Source organism: Canis lupus, chromosome 23 (genome assembly GCF_003254725.2).
Source record: "Canis lupus dingo isolate Sandy chromosome 23, ASM325472v2, whole genome shotgun sequence".
Lineage (NCBI taxonomy): Eukaryota > Metazoa > Chordata > Mammalia > Carnivora > Canidae > Canis > Canis lupus.
In genome coordinates, this window is record NC_064265.1 from 48,618,424 (window position 1) to 48,633,229 (window position 14,806).

The window sequence follows — 14,806 nt, forward strand, 5'->3', positions numbered from 1 at the left end:
GGAAGCACTTTTTGCATTTGTATTTTTACTTGTTGAATATATTTGGGACAAGGATTTAGGAAGGGATTCTGCTTGATTTTTATTTCCCAGGTAACTCCAGTTGATCCAACATAGTTTTATATAATTTATCTTTTCCCAACGTGTTTGATATGACACCTTTAATATACAGATATAATTTCCCATATGAATTATATCTATTATATCTTTTTTCTTTTTAAAAAATTTTATTTATTTACTCAGGAGAGATACACAGAGAGAGAGAGAGAGGCAGAGGGAGAAGCAGGCTCCATGCAGGAAGGCCGACATGGGACTCGATCCCGGGTCTCCAGGATCACGCCCTGGGCTGAAGGCCGCGCTAAACTGCTGAACCACCCGGGCCACCCTTACATCTTTTTCTATCCTCCATTCACAGATTATTTCCTGTTGATTTCTTTCCAATAAAATAATATTTTTAAATAAATTCCATTGAAGTATAACATGCATATGAAAAGTGTGCAAATAATAAAAATCAAATCAATAAATTTTCACGAAGTAAGCTCCCCTATGTAAATAGCACCTAGATGAAGAAATACTGCACCAAAATGTCAGAGCCCCCGTGTCCCTTCCAGTTGCTACTCTCCCCTACCCTAAGAGTCAACAATGTTCTGATTTTTAACCTATTATTATAGACTAGTTTTCCTTGAAGAGATAAAGTATGCACTCTTCTGTATCTAGTTTCATTTGCTCAACATCACGTTTGTGAAATTTACCCATGTTTTTAAATATAGTGATTCTTTCTCTCTGGTGTATAATACTTTATGAATATCACATAATTTATCAATTCCAACATAGATGGACATTAGTGTTGTTGTCAGTTTGGGGCTATTATAAACAAACACTTGCAGATTTTACCCTATTTGCAAGGTAATAAGTTAGGTTGCTAGAGTTTCATGGCAATATACAGGGGATTCCTGGTTCAGAAATAAAGAATTTTATTACTCACAACAGTAGCAGAATATCAGTATTTTCTTGTGCCAGCTTCCCAAGCCCAAATTTCCACAGATTAACATGCAGAAGGCCAAATGACCACCTGCACACACAATAGAGATTGTGTTACAGGGGAGAAACCCTGAACTAGCTTAGGAAATACAAATAGTTTATTATGGTCAGTGAGTATGCCTGCCCTTCACTCTGGAGGGAGACACTGTTTTGTTTTGTGTTGTTTTGTTTTTTTCCAAGGCTATAAGCAAACCTGCCTTTTACTTTGAATACAGACATCACTACAAAGAGGATATAGAAAGGCATTCAATTCTCTGCTCGTAAGACATGCAGAAACATGAGATATGCATGGATAATTGTCTCCCAGTAAGAACAGAACAAGTATACCCATACCCACTATTACCATTACAGTTCAACATATTGCTAAGGGTCCTAACCACTGTAATGAGGAAAAGAAAATGAGTTTGGAAGGAATGGAAGTTAAGAAAGAAAATTAGTATTATGTGCAAATGATATGATCATAAACCTGGGAAGCAAAAGAACTTACAGACAAATTATTACAACTAAAAAGAGAATTTGGGGTGCCTGGGTAGCTCAGTTGGTTAAGTACCTTTGGCTCAGGTCCTGATCTCAGGGTCCTGGGATCAGCAGCATGGAGGTCTTGCTCAGTGGAGAGTCTGCTTCTCCTCCTTCTCTCAAATAAATAAAATCATAAAGAAAGAATTCATTTGTTGTTCAAGAGATCAATTTTTAAAAATCAATAGCACTAACCAACTAGAAAATGTAATAAAATACTTATTTTCATAATTTCAGCACTTGAAGCACTAAAAAACATGAAATGTCTGAGGAATTAATTTAACCATGAACATTCAAGCCCTACTTAGGAAAACCTTTTTAACAAAAGTCTAAGGAAGATGATTTAAATAAATGGAGAGATTTCTGTGATTCTGTATAAAGTTACATTATTACAATGATATAATTTTTTTTCTAAATTTATCCATACAATGCATTTCTGATCAAAATTCTAGTGGACTTTTTTTGAAGAACTCAATAAACAATTTAAAACTTATTTGGAAGAATAGAGGTCCATGAATAGCTAAGTCAGCATTATAAAAGAGAAATAATACATACAATGAAGCCATTGCTCTAAAAGTGGTGTGATATTAGGACAAGAACACATGAACTACCAATGCAGTAGAACAGGGAGTTCAGAGACAGACCTGTGGATATCTGACAACATATTTTACAAACATGTTCCCATGAAGGACAAACTATAGTAGATGATGTCTTACTTTATGGAAAAAAATTTAAATAGATCCTGACCATGTATCACATTTAAAGGTGATTTGGGGTAAATGAAAGACTTAAATGTAAAAGGCAAACTACTAAGATCTTTTGTAATCCAGAGCAGTGAAGGTTTTACTAATTTTTAAAAAAGATTTTATTTATTTATTCATGAGAGACACAGAAAGAATGAGGCAGAGACACAAGCAGAGGGAGAAGCAGGCTCCATGCAGGAAGCCTGATGAGGAACTCAATCCAGGGACTCTGGGATCACGCCTTGAGCTGAAGGCAGATGCTCAACCGCTGAGCTACCCAGGCATCCCAAGGTTTTACTAATTAAAGCTGAAAACATATGACTCAAAAAGGAAAAACATTGATGATACTTTTTACATTTAAATTAAGAAATATTTCTGCTTAAAAAAACCAAATACCATGGACAAGGTTTATAAGAGATCACAAAAGGAAAGAATATTTTTATAATTACTAAAACCAAAGAAAAACAAAAGATGAGTAATGTCTATTAAAAGTAGTAGCTTCATCTGTAACTGGCTAATTTCACATAGCATAATGTCCCTAAAATTCATTCATATCACCACATATTGGTGAATTTCCTTTTTTTTTAAGGCCAAATAATAGCCCCTTGTATATTATAGGGGCTATTATTTTTTAAAAAGATTTTTTATTTATCTATGTGATAGTGAGATAGAGCAGGAGTTGCAGGGTGGAGGCGGGGGGCGGCGGGGAAGGAGATGCCAATTCCCCGCTGAGCAGTAGCCAGAGGCAGGGCTCATCCCAGGACCCTGAGATCACGACCTGAGCCAAAGTCAGACGCTTAACCAACTGAGCCACCCAGGCGCCCTGGAGCACATTTTCTTTATCTAGTCATCTGCCAAGGCACATTTAGGTTGTTTCCACCTCTTGGCTGTCATGAATGTTGCTTCAATGAACATGGAAGTGCAGATGTCTCTTCAAAATGGCTAACAGCAATGTATTGTAAATAATGAACACATTGGATCCTAAGGAGTAAGAAAAATGGGATTGGGATATAGAAATAAAAGACAAAAAAGAAAAAGAATTTACTTCATTTGGGTTTTCAAATATATTTGCATAGAGTTGAGTAAATCATTCTCCAATGATTTTCATGATTTATGATTTTCTCATATCTTGGCTATTTCTCTCCAAGTTTCATTTTGAATATTTTTTGCTTTGGCACTTTACTTTCTTGACTAGATTGTAGTAGGTAATCTATTTTATTGCTCTATTTAAATCCATTTAAAACAATGGATTTATTTACAAATTCACTGTTTTACTTCTTTTACTCATTAAATTAAAAAAATCAACTTATTTTTGTTTTTTAACTTCTTGGATTGCATAATTAATTAATTCCATTTGTTTTTGCATAGCAATGGGAATGCTTGAAAAAATATACATAATAAAATTATTTTTTAAAATCTATACTTTGTGATAGCTAAGTCTCATAGGTTTTAGTTTGGAGTGAGAACAGAAGTATTAGTCTGTATGTACTGGAACCAGATGATATTTTCCAATTGTGAATATTTTGCTGTCTATGGGAGAATAATTCTAGAGTAAAGTAGCATCTTCTCTTTGGAGCTCAAATTAATATTGTTCCTTAATTTCCAACCTATGGATATGTTTATTTTATTGAATGACCACCAAATTAAATTCTTATTCTGATTTCAACAAGAAGCCCTACTAATTACAATAGGATTTATCTGCTGATTGAAAACAAATAGCTTTCTATTTTGGGTTTTGACTGTTTCCTTGGGCTTTTCCTGGCTGTGGTGAACACTAGAGTCTTCTTCAATGCCTCCTCATTGAATGGGCAACAGATATGCATAGAATGAGCAGCACAGGAGAGGAGATGAAGGAGAATGTAGAGATTCATATTACTTTCATTATTATCATTTAAAAAATTATATGCAATTTGGGCTGTTTTTCACTTAGATCTAAAATTATTTGAAAGAGTTTTCATTTTAATTTCCAGATGGGAGAACTTAAAAAAATATTTTCTACATACTTCTAATAGAATTATATTGGATGAGAGACAAATGACCCACATTATTTATAAATTTTGGAATGAATTTAGATTTTCTTGGCTGTATAATATTTAGTTCATTTTTGTGAAAGATCCATGGGCACTTAAAAAGAAGATATATTCTCTGTTTTAAGATATAGCACTTGATAGACTTTTTGTATAACTCTGCTCTAGATTACAGTGTTCAAAGATAAACTGAGGTGTAATAAAATTTTTAAAACTTTTATTTTACCAAAAATTGATTGAATTGAGTAGCCCTTGACTAGAAGTGGTTAGAAGTACTTAACTGAGAGGAGCCAGGGGAACTACTCACAGGGAGATGGTGTGGAAGCAAAGAAAGGAAATGATCCACTCATTATAGCTTAAGCCTTGTTGGCTTTTAGTAACTGGCTGTCCTTAGGTTTCCATTTCCAAACCTGGAGGCATTTACAGGTTTAGATTTTGATTTGCTTATGTAGGCCACCATGGCACTAGAGCCACCTCCACCTAATGGCCTCCTCATGTGATTAGTTTAACAATGGAGACATGTGTTTGCTTTTGTCTTCTTCCCATCACCTTCCGTATGAAACTTACTGATTTGGACACCTTCATTAAAGATGGAGTTTTGTTCACTACTTTCCATTCTCCTTTTTTGCGGGGAGAGGTGTTTAGATTTTTTGGAGAGTTGAGTAGAAAAACGTTTTCACTATAATCTTTGTTTGGAAATCCCCCTAATAAATGTTTTAAAGTAAAATGTGATGATAATAATGATAATGAAGCCCAAATTAAATATATGGAACTCAAGAATTCATTTGCTTCAAGTGAAAACAAAGAACCTATGTTGCACCTATGATTGTTATTAAAAAGTCTTGAAAATATCTCAGAAGACTCCTCCAATTCTCTCTTTACACTAAAATTTTATTGTCTTGAAGATTCTGATTCTTGGAATCTTCTTAGAGGATTGTTAAATTGAGGACTAATGTCTTATTCATTCATTCATTCATTCATTCATTCATTCATGTTTATAGCATTTGGTTATAATGGGATTTGACCAAATAAAAAAACCCAACATTGGCATTTTATAAATACTTAAAATATAATATTCATGTAAATATTATAGTCAAGTTTCTTACATAAAACCAGTTGGTAAAAGAACTGATTAATCTCGAATATAAAAATGGATTTTGGGATGCTTGGGTGGCTCAGTGGTTGAGCGTCTGCCTTCAGCCAAGGGTGTGATCCTGGAGTTCCAGGATCAAGTCTCACATTGGGCTCCCTGCGTGGAGCCTGCTTCTCCCTCGGCCTGTGTCTGCCTCTCTCTTTGTCTCATGAATAAATAAATATTTTTAAAAAATTGATTTTAACATATATTGGTAATGGGTAAACAGTTATATAAATAATAATTATGAAAGAGCAAAGAAAAACCTGCATGATGATTTCTCTTCTTTTAGAATCACCTGCTAGGAAAGACTTCAGATTGTATTGTTTCACTCATAAGAGTAAGCATTCAGTATTTGTCTTATTGAGGTGAACTAAACTGCCTTTGTAAACAAACGAAAAATAGTGAAGAAATAAAGATGAAGGTGGAGTCATAGCATTCCATTATTTTAGGTCAGGTTCTCAACCTCTGAAAAAAAAAAAATTGGATGTCCTGAACATGGCTTGATGTTGAGTTTGAGTCTTTGAAATATTCCAAATAAAAGGCTCTTAAAGACACTGGGTATGAAAAAGTCTGAGAAAGAAACATATTTAGGGTTTTGATGGTAAAAGTGATAATAGCTTGCATTTATTGATTGGATAATGCTTTACTTCCAAATGCTTTACTTATGATAGCCGTCTGAACATTTGTAGGGTTTTCATAAGGAAGTGAGATTAGATTTATTCTTTGATTCTCCATCTGAGGAAATTAAGACCACACTGTGGAAATTAGAAACAGGCAGATTTGGGATCCCTGGGTGGCGCAGCGGTTTGGCGCCTGCCTTTGGCCCAGGGCGCGATCCTGGAGACCCGGGATCGAATCCCATGTCGGGCTCCCGGTGCATGGAGCCTGCTTCTCCCTCTGCCTGTGTCTCTGCCTCTCTCTCTCTCTCTCTCTCTCTCTGTGTGACTATCATAAATAAATAAAAATAAAAAAAAAAAATAAAAACTTTGAAAAAAAAAAAAAAAAAGAAACAGGCAGATTTAAAGTGAGTATATGAATTTTAAAAAGAACCCACCAGAACTCTTTAAAATTGAAATGACGCTCTCCCAAAGTAGTGAGGTTACATGTCATGGGAAGTGTCCAAAAAAGCATCCAGGCCTGGGACATTTTAGAGATATTTCATAATTTTAATTGAAGGTAAGATTGAGTGACATAGAAAGCCTATCCCAGTTCTGAAAATCTGTGATTCTAGGACCTATTTGTCGGATCTCTTTAAAGAAAGTAATGCATTTTTAGAAATAAAAATACAAACTTTCGACATTAAGATGTCGAAGTTGTCAGTAAATTTAGACTTATCCTAGAAGATTTTGAGATACACATTAAAGTAGTAAATTGCAGGCTAGTTAGTATTTGATTAATAAAACCAACAAAACATACTTGTCTCTAAAACATTAGCCCCAGAAGACAGGTTTACTCTACTGTTAACATAGCCAATAACCAACATCCAGATCCAGTTAATTTGTTGAAAAGACAACAAGCATGCTATGAGACTGTGAAATATTCTTTTTATAGTTCCACTTATCCACAATTAAATACATGCAATATATTAATCTAGCTCTTTAGATTTTCTCTTCCTCCTTCCCTCTCTCTCTCTCTCTCTCTCTCAGTCTCTGTTTCTGTCTCTCTCTTCTTGTTTCTCATGTAGTTCTTCCAAACACAGAATTTTCTCTTAGGAACTTGTGGAAACAGAAATGGCATAGAGGCAAAATATAACTAGAACTTTTTGTTTTCTCAGAAGGAATACAGAAATGGACTCGGTAGCTTTTATTACAGTCTGGCATCCTTAAATGATGATGCATCTTGGTGCTTTTCTCTACATTACTTTTAATATTTTTATTTGCAAAGTACTTTATAGTTTACTGAGCAATTTCACCTACATGGTGATCGTCTTTACTCTTCCTATGGTGTAGTTGATTTAAAAAATATTTACCAAAGTTCATTATCATTTGCCTTTTGCATATAACAGACCTTTGACATTTACAGTAGCTATATTTCCAAATTTTCAGTGTATACAAGAAATTACTATGGCATATAATTTCCCTTACAGATTTTTTTCTTTTTTTCTAATCAAGAATGATCTCTTTTTGGGAAGCCTATGACTCTCTGCATTTTAGTCACCGTCATGAATATTTGACTGTCAGAGAACATTTTAAATTAAGAACAATGTTTCTGTGATTACAAATAAATTTCAGCAAGATTTGTAGAGTTTGAGATGCTGGGTGTTCAACTAGATTTACTCACTAGCTAAATGCCACGCTCTTACACAAAAGACTTGTCATGCACAAATTAGGCAGAACTATTGATAAATTAATACATGGCATGAACCTTTTGGATGCTTATAAATACTCAACATGATGAATGTTGCATGCCCCAGCTACGTGTCAAAGAAAGAATTGACTTCCAGTTGCTGGGAACTGCTTTCATGTTTGAAGTGTTTATCCGAAGTCGGTGTTGACAGGAACATCATATTTTATGGAGCTTTAGAGATTTTGATAACACGGAAAATATTCCTTGTGCAGTTAGCAGAATAAAGAACTGGTTTCTTCCTTAACTCTGGTTCTGAGAACATGCGTTTTATGGCTACAATAGTAGCTGGGTTGTGAGTAATTTTTGAAGGAGACTCTAGAGGTTTGTCTGTGCTTTGGAAGTATGGCTTGAGTGCTTTAGAATCTAATGAAGTAAGTGTTTTTCTGAAGCTATCAATATCCCTCGTGTAGTGAAATTTTTTTGCAAACCAAGATTTCATTTAAGAATAATCAGACATAGCACATTGGAGGCATAGTAGGTTTTGTGGTAAAAATCTCAAATAACTGATGACTTTCTACAAAGAGATCGATTCCCGAGAGGTACTGAAACTTTGTAATCTAAGTAAATAGATAAATCAGTTTCCACCATTTAAACTTGAGTTTGACACAAATCCCTAGATGTGCTATGTGCAATTTGTATCTAAGCCTAAATGTCATAGAATCATGACTCATACTTCTTACCTATCCAGAGTTACTGGTTGTAATTTTTTTTTCGTAAGTCTAGAGAGCAACTATAACCTAGATGATGGGTACAGCCTTTTCAGTTTTACCAATAAATTGTTCAAGAACTAAATTGGTATCATGATTTTTTCAAGCTAGTTCTCACAAAGGCTCTTTAAAGACTGTTAAGATTTTCGTAGCATTTTGCTATTACAGAGTTGTGATGGGTGACTCAAAGTTAAAAATAAATTTGGTCTAGTGCATTAAGCACTATTTTTTGGTAATTATCTAAATTGGATGTCAGTCCATATCATTATATATAAAAGTCTAAAACACAGAATGAATATATTTTAATAGTAGACAGTATTATTATACCCAGAAAAGAGGTATAGGGTCCCTGCAATAGCCCGATGAATTAAAAAAAAAAGCATATTATTTTTCCTTGGAAGAGCTTAAATTAGCAATCTGCTATTATAATCAAAGAATTATAGAGCTGAAAAGGACCTTTTGGATCATTAATCAATGCCTTAGTTTGGAGAGTTGGAAACTGAGGCTCAGAGAGGCAAGTGACTCACCCAAGGTCAGAAGCTAGCTAATGGTAGAGCTGGCTCTGATACTAAGTCCATCAAGAATTAAATAATGTTTTAATTTCTTTGGCAGCGTTTTTAAGACTATGAAATTTCCCAGTTCTGCTAGGCCAATGGAAACTGCTTCAGAAATGACTTTCTGGTGCTCTAAGTCTTTTCTTCTTCTTCTTCTTCCAGTCCTAGTGTCTGTCCACCTTCATTTCCTTGCCTCCACTCCTCCCAGCATCTCTAATAGATTTTTCTGCAGGCCCAGATCCACCTGATTTTCTGGCTAGATCTGAATGAGGTAAGATGTGTAAAGTTGTGCTATTTATCTTCTGCCTCCAGCTAGGGACACTTTGGCTTAAACCACCATCCCGAAGCTGTTTGTTTTTAGAAGATATCATTTGAGATCTTATTTTCTATATAAAGTAAAAATTAATGAATGAAATGAATAATCCTTCATTAATTCATTTATTCAACAATCACTTATTGAAAAATTACTGTAGGCCAGACATTGTGCTAGGAAGTGGAGATACAAAAAGGAATAATCCATGATGCATGTCTTCAAGAACTTGGTAGTCTAGTTACAGGGGTTATAATGTTGTATGTGTCTCCTGGAGGCACAGGTGAGGCTCACTTGATGAATTACTTCCCTCCTACTAGGAAGCCTCGAATGTCTCACAGTTCACACAAAATATTCTATACCCATTATTATTATTATTATTATTTAATTTAACAAACACACAGCACTTACCCATGTGCCAGGCACTATTCCAGGAACTTCTCAATTGGTAATTCATTTAGTCTTCAGTCAACCCTAAGAGGTAGGTTCTATGGTTATTCCCACTTAAAGATGAGGAAATAGGCACAGAGAAATTAAGCAGATTGCCTAAGCCCACAGAGCTAGTAAGTGGTGAAATTAGGATTTGAACCCAGGTAGCCTGTGTGCTTAACCACTGCATTAAGAACATAGACTAAATGAAGAGGGAGCACTGATGAATTCTCTTTTTTAGTAATAAAAGGGAGTGGAGAACAGAAGGACATTAGAACGTCTGGAAATTAGTTTAAGAAAAATTTCAGAGATTGAAAAGGGTGTTGTGAGAACTTTTGAAGATTTGATGTGCTGGTCTGTTTGCCTACAGTAAATCATTAAAAAGCTAGTTGGATAAAGGCCTGGCATGCTTATTTTGAGATTCAACAGAAAACAGCCTGGAAAATGCCATCAGATTTTCATTTAAACCTCCTCCCTTTCCTTGGTGAGTATCAGCATTATCCACTCAGCCTCCCCAACCAGAACCAACAGTCTACCGTAATTGGGCACTCATTGAATTCAACTGGGGCGACCTTTTACAAACCCTGGTAGGTGGGTCAGGGTCTGGACCAATGAAACCAGAATCTCTGAGGTGGGAATTTCTTTTTCTAAGCTTCCCAGGCAATTCTAATGTGCAGCTATGTTTGGAAACCAATAGCTTCAAGTGCTTCTCGAACTTTAGCATTGGAATCCCCTAGAGGCCTTATTAAACATGGATGATGGGACCCCATATCCAGAGTTTCTGGTTTAGTTTCCGGAGTGAGGTCAGAGAATTTCTAGTTCTACAAAGTTCCTAGGAGATGCTTATGCTTCTGTTCCAGGTACCGTTTTAAGAACCACTGGCTTTACGCTTCTCTTATTCCATAACCCCCTTTCTGATCACTCCCAAAGTCTCCTGAGTAATACTACCTTCCAAAGATCTTCACATCCAGCTTTCCTCTCCATTCTCTTTGTCCTAATTCTCCCCTCTTAAAATAGCTTTCTCCCAGTGTTCCTGTTTTCAGTCTCACCCGCTCCAATTCATCTCCACATTGCTGCCGGTGTAATCTTTCTAAAAATATGTATATTATGTGACCATGACTCTACAGGTTCGAATTATCTGAAGTGTGAAATCCAGTGACTCTTTTATAGTCAGCCATATTTCTACTACTTATTCTATCTTCTAGCCAACTTTCCTGACCCCCCAGGAAAATCTTAGCGCCTCTTTTCTTGTACAGCATTGATTCTGGACCTCTGTCATACTGTTCATTACGTCATACAGTGATTATTTAGATAAAAGTCTTCCCTTCTTCACTGTGTACTGTAGGTGGGGACAGTATTGCATGTGATTCATCATTGTATACCAAGGAGTTAAAACAGTGCTTGGGGAAAGCAAGAGTCTGATAAATATCTGCTGAATTAGTGGGTTGTATTTGTAAACTAATTTACTCCAAGTTTCTCCTATACTTTTTGGACAATTCTTCAGGAAGGCTTTGAGTAAACAGAAATTTACACTTGATCATCGCCAATGTAATTATCACTGTGGTGGTGTTTTCTTTTTCTTTTTTTCAAGTTTATTTATTTTTAGTAATCTGTACACCCAACTTGGAGGTCAATCACGTCCCATTCCTCCGACTGAGCCAGCCCCTGTAGTGATGTTTTTTGATACAGGCTGCCTTCTGAAAGAAATTGAGAGCTTTTGAAATCTTCACCATCTAAAAAAATTAACATTTTTTTTCCCCAGAATGGAATGTCGTAAGTCATTGTATAAATATAATTTAAAATATTTAGGTTTTGGTTTTCTTTATTACAGTCAGATATGTGCAGATATTTTTGTATGTGCATAGCAAAATAAATTATGGCCTTTCAGTAATGGGAAGTATTTATGATATTAAGTATACCATGTAAAACGTTATCCTACAACTTTGGCGGTGAAATTTTATTCTGTTTATATAAATTGTGAGAAATTGACACCTTCTCAAATTGACATTAGAAGGAATATAATGATGTATATTTTTAAGAGCTCTACTTAAAACTCTAAATTGTGAGATCTGACTAAAATTAATCATAATTACATATACTCTACATCTTTGAGTAGAAATTTAAGGGTTTTTTTGCATGTTGATTTATATTTTATTCAAGTAATTTTCCAAGTTTTATGTGTACCAGAATCAACCAGAGAACTTTATAATAATTCACAAGTTGCTCCACACCCAAACACAACATATCAAAATCTCTTGGGAGTGGCGCACCTATCTATAACAGGTTCTCAGAGTGATTTTGATGCCTACAAAAAAAATTAAAATTGTAAACTTTTCAACTACTCCTAAAGGGGACTTATTCCCTGTAGTTTTTCAACACTTAAGAGAGAGGTAACTGTTTACTAGATCTTTGTTGCAATCTCCTCTGTATTATTGAATAATAATAAAAACCATACAGAAAGATAGGTTATCACTCTACTCTGGAATGAGATTGAAGAAGGCTGTTTGCTCAGATGTGAAGCCAAATGACACCTTTGACTATCATAATCTCAAGAAAATCAGCCACCAACAGGATGGTGGTCATTATAAAGACCAAATTTTGAAAATCTTTTTAATTAGTTTCTTGCTACTAAACTATTCCAGAGTCAGTCTAAATCTAGGTTCCCATACTTCAGGATCAGTAAATAAATTAATATTTAAGTTAATTTGTGACACAAAGGTACATTTCTCTCTTCTTAAATACATGGATCATATTGAGATCAAAATGTTGGCTCAATATGTTCCTCTCTGTCAATACATAAATAATCCTTATACACAAGTTTAGTGTAAAAGCCAAAAGGATAGTACTTGATTCAGTGTTCCTTTGGAGGTAGATTTTACACTGTTACAATCAAATCATACACATATATTTACAGGTGATAAAAAGAGAAAGTACGTGAGTGTCTAATTAATGCTTTGCTTTGCAATGCAAAAGACTAAGGCATGGGGGGCCACCTGGGTGGCTCAATGCTTGAGCATCTGCCTTTGGCTCAGGTTGTGATCTCAGGGTCTTGGGATCGAGTCTCACATCAGGATCCCCAGAGGGAGCCTGCTTGTCCCTCTGCCTATGTCTCTGCCTCTCTCTCTGTGTGTCTTTCATGAATAAATAAATAAAATCTTAAAAAAATAAAAGACTATGGCATGGGTAGAAATTTAGCTGTGATTTAGGATGTAACTGAAATTTATAAAGGGCAATGCTACTCTATCTGAATCTTAGTTCATGTAAAATTACATACTAGGCTTAAAAAAAAAGTTTCCTTCTTTCTCCATATAGTAGGATGTTGTTTTTTTACTACCCAGCATTTGTTCTCCTACCTGTGGTGAAACACTCCAATATTCCTTTTTTGAGGCATCACCTCTCTCTTGTGTGCAGTGATGATGCTTCTGGCATAATCTCAATTTACTCCATTTCCAAGAAGATTTTACTTTGTCTTTATAGTAGTGCTAATTTTGGATGCTTCCCAGGTCAAATATATAATAATGATGATGATAACCACTATTTATTGGACAACTCTGATTTGCAAACCATTGTAGATATTTTGGTATGTAACTCTCAAGAATAAAGACTACTTTTAAAAAGAGAGAGAGAGAGATTATTTATTTTAGAGAGAGAGAAAAAGAGTGAGAGAGAGCACAAGTGGGAGGGGCAGAGGGAGAGGGAGAGAGAATCTCAAGAGATTCCACACTGAGTGTGGAGCCGATATCGGGGCTCCATTTCATGACCCTGAGATTGTAACCCAAGCTAAAACCAAGACTCAGAGCCCAACTGACTTCACCACCCAGGTGCCCCTAAAGACTGATTTTTAAAACATAATCCCAGTAGTATTATCACATATAAAATAAGAAATATTAATAAGAAGTTTATTATATCAAGTACATAGACTGGATTTATATTTTTCCAATTGCCTAATACTTTTTCTCCCCACCCCTACTTTTTCTTTCTTTTTAACGGATTGTTTAATCAGTGCCCAAATAAGATCTATGTATTTAGATTAGTTGCTATATCTCTTAAGTGTTTCTTGATCCATAGATTCTCCGTAAATGTCTTTTTTCTGTCCTTAAAGTCTACTTGTTGAAGAAACACATCATTTTTCTTGTAGATCTTCTTCATAGACTGGATTTTGTATATCAGATTGTCTCATATGCTCTTGATTAACAAGTTTCTCTGTCCTCTGTGAATTGATAGTTATTTAAAGGTTTGGTAAGATTCAGGTTCACCTTTATTCCCCCTAAATACCGCATAGTTGATGTGTATTTCCACCAGGCGATGCATAGTATCTGGGTGTCTCGCTTTTTGTAATACCATTAACCATTGATGTTAACTTCCCAGATCTGTTAATTCACTAGAGGTTACAAAAATCTGTCAGTTTATCTTCATTTATTAGCTGTGATAATTATAAACAGAAACTCTCTCATCAGCTATTGTGTTATCATGAGGAATCATATATTTTAAAGCAGCAGAAAAGGTTCTAGATTCTTTCCCTTTGTTTTCCAGTTTTCAAAATAATGAATTAATATCCTAAGATCTTCCAAACGTGACCAGTTGTTATCTTTGAAATATTACTATGAGTTTTTGGTTTGCATTTTTATTTTTTTTCTATCAATTATAGTTTTCTTTATTGATATTTGAATTTTCCCATCTTTGGCTAGTGAGAGCCTCTTAAAGTTGGCTCTTGAGTTCTTTTCACACAACTCTAGTAGTCTTTGAAAATTTCCTAGCATATTGGTATATGGATAAGAAGTAATATTCTAGGCTTATCTGATATGTGTTCGGCTCCAGATAGAGCAATGAATTATTATTATTTTTTAATAGAGGAAAGTTTTAGTGTCAACTTGAAGTGACTAATGAAGTCACTTAATAGATGATCCTGTCATATAAGTGATTAAGAATATTTGGTGAAGATAGAACTGAAGCCCCCCTTTTAAAACAACATTTGGGAAGTGTGCTTTTGAGGGAGTGATG

At 35.0% G+C, this 14,806-nt stretch overlaps 1 long non-coding RNA gene across 2 annotated transcripts in view; it reads right to left on the reverse strand.

Moving 5' to 3' along the window:
• Positions 1–942: 942 nt before the first annotated feature.
• LOC125753452 (uncharacterized) overlaps positions 943–14,806 on the reverse strand; it is an 87,507-nt gene continuing 73,643 nt past the window's right edge. The window contains exons 3-4 of one of the 2 annotated variants that reach the window (XR_007405341.1): positions 1,589–1,667; positions 943–1,069 (exon numbers count right to left, since the gene is read on the reverse strand). This is a non-coding gene — a long non-coding RNA (uncharacterized LOC125753452). Of the gene's footprint in view, positions 1,070–1,588; positions 1,668–11,392; positions 11,503–14,806 lie in introns of those variants that run through there. The other variant, XR_007405342.1, reaches the window with a different exon arrangement.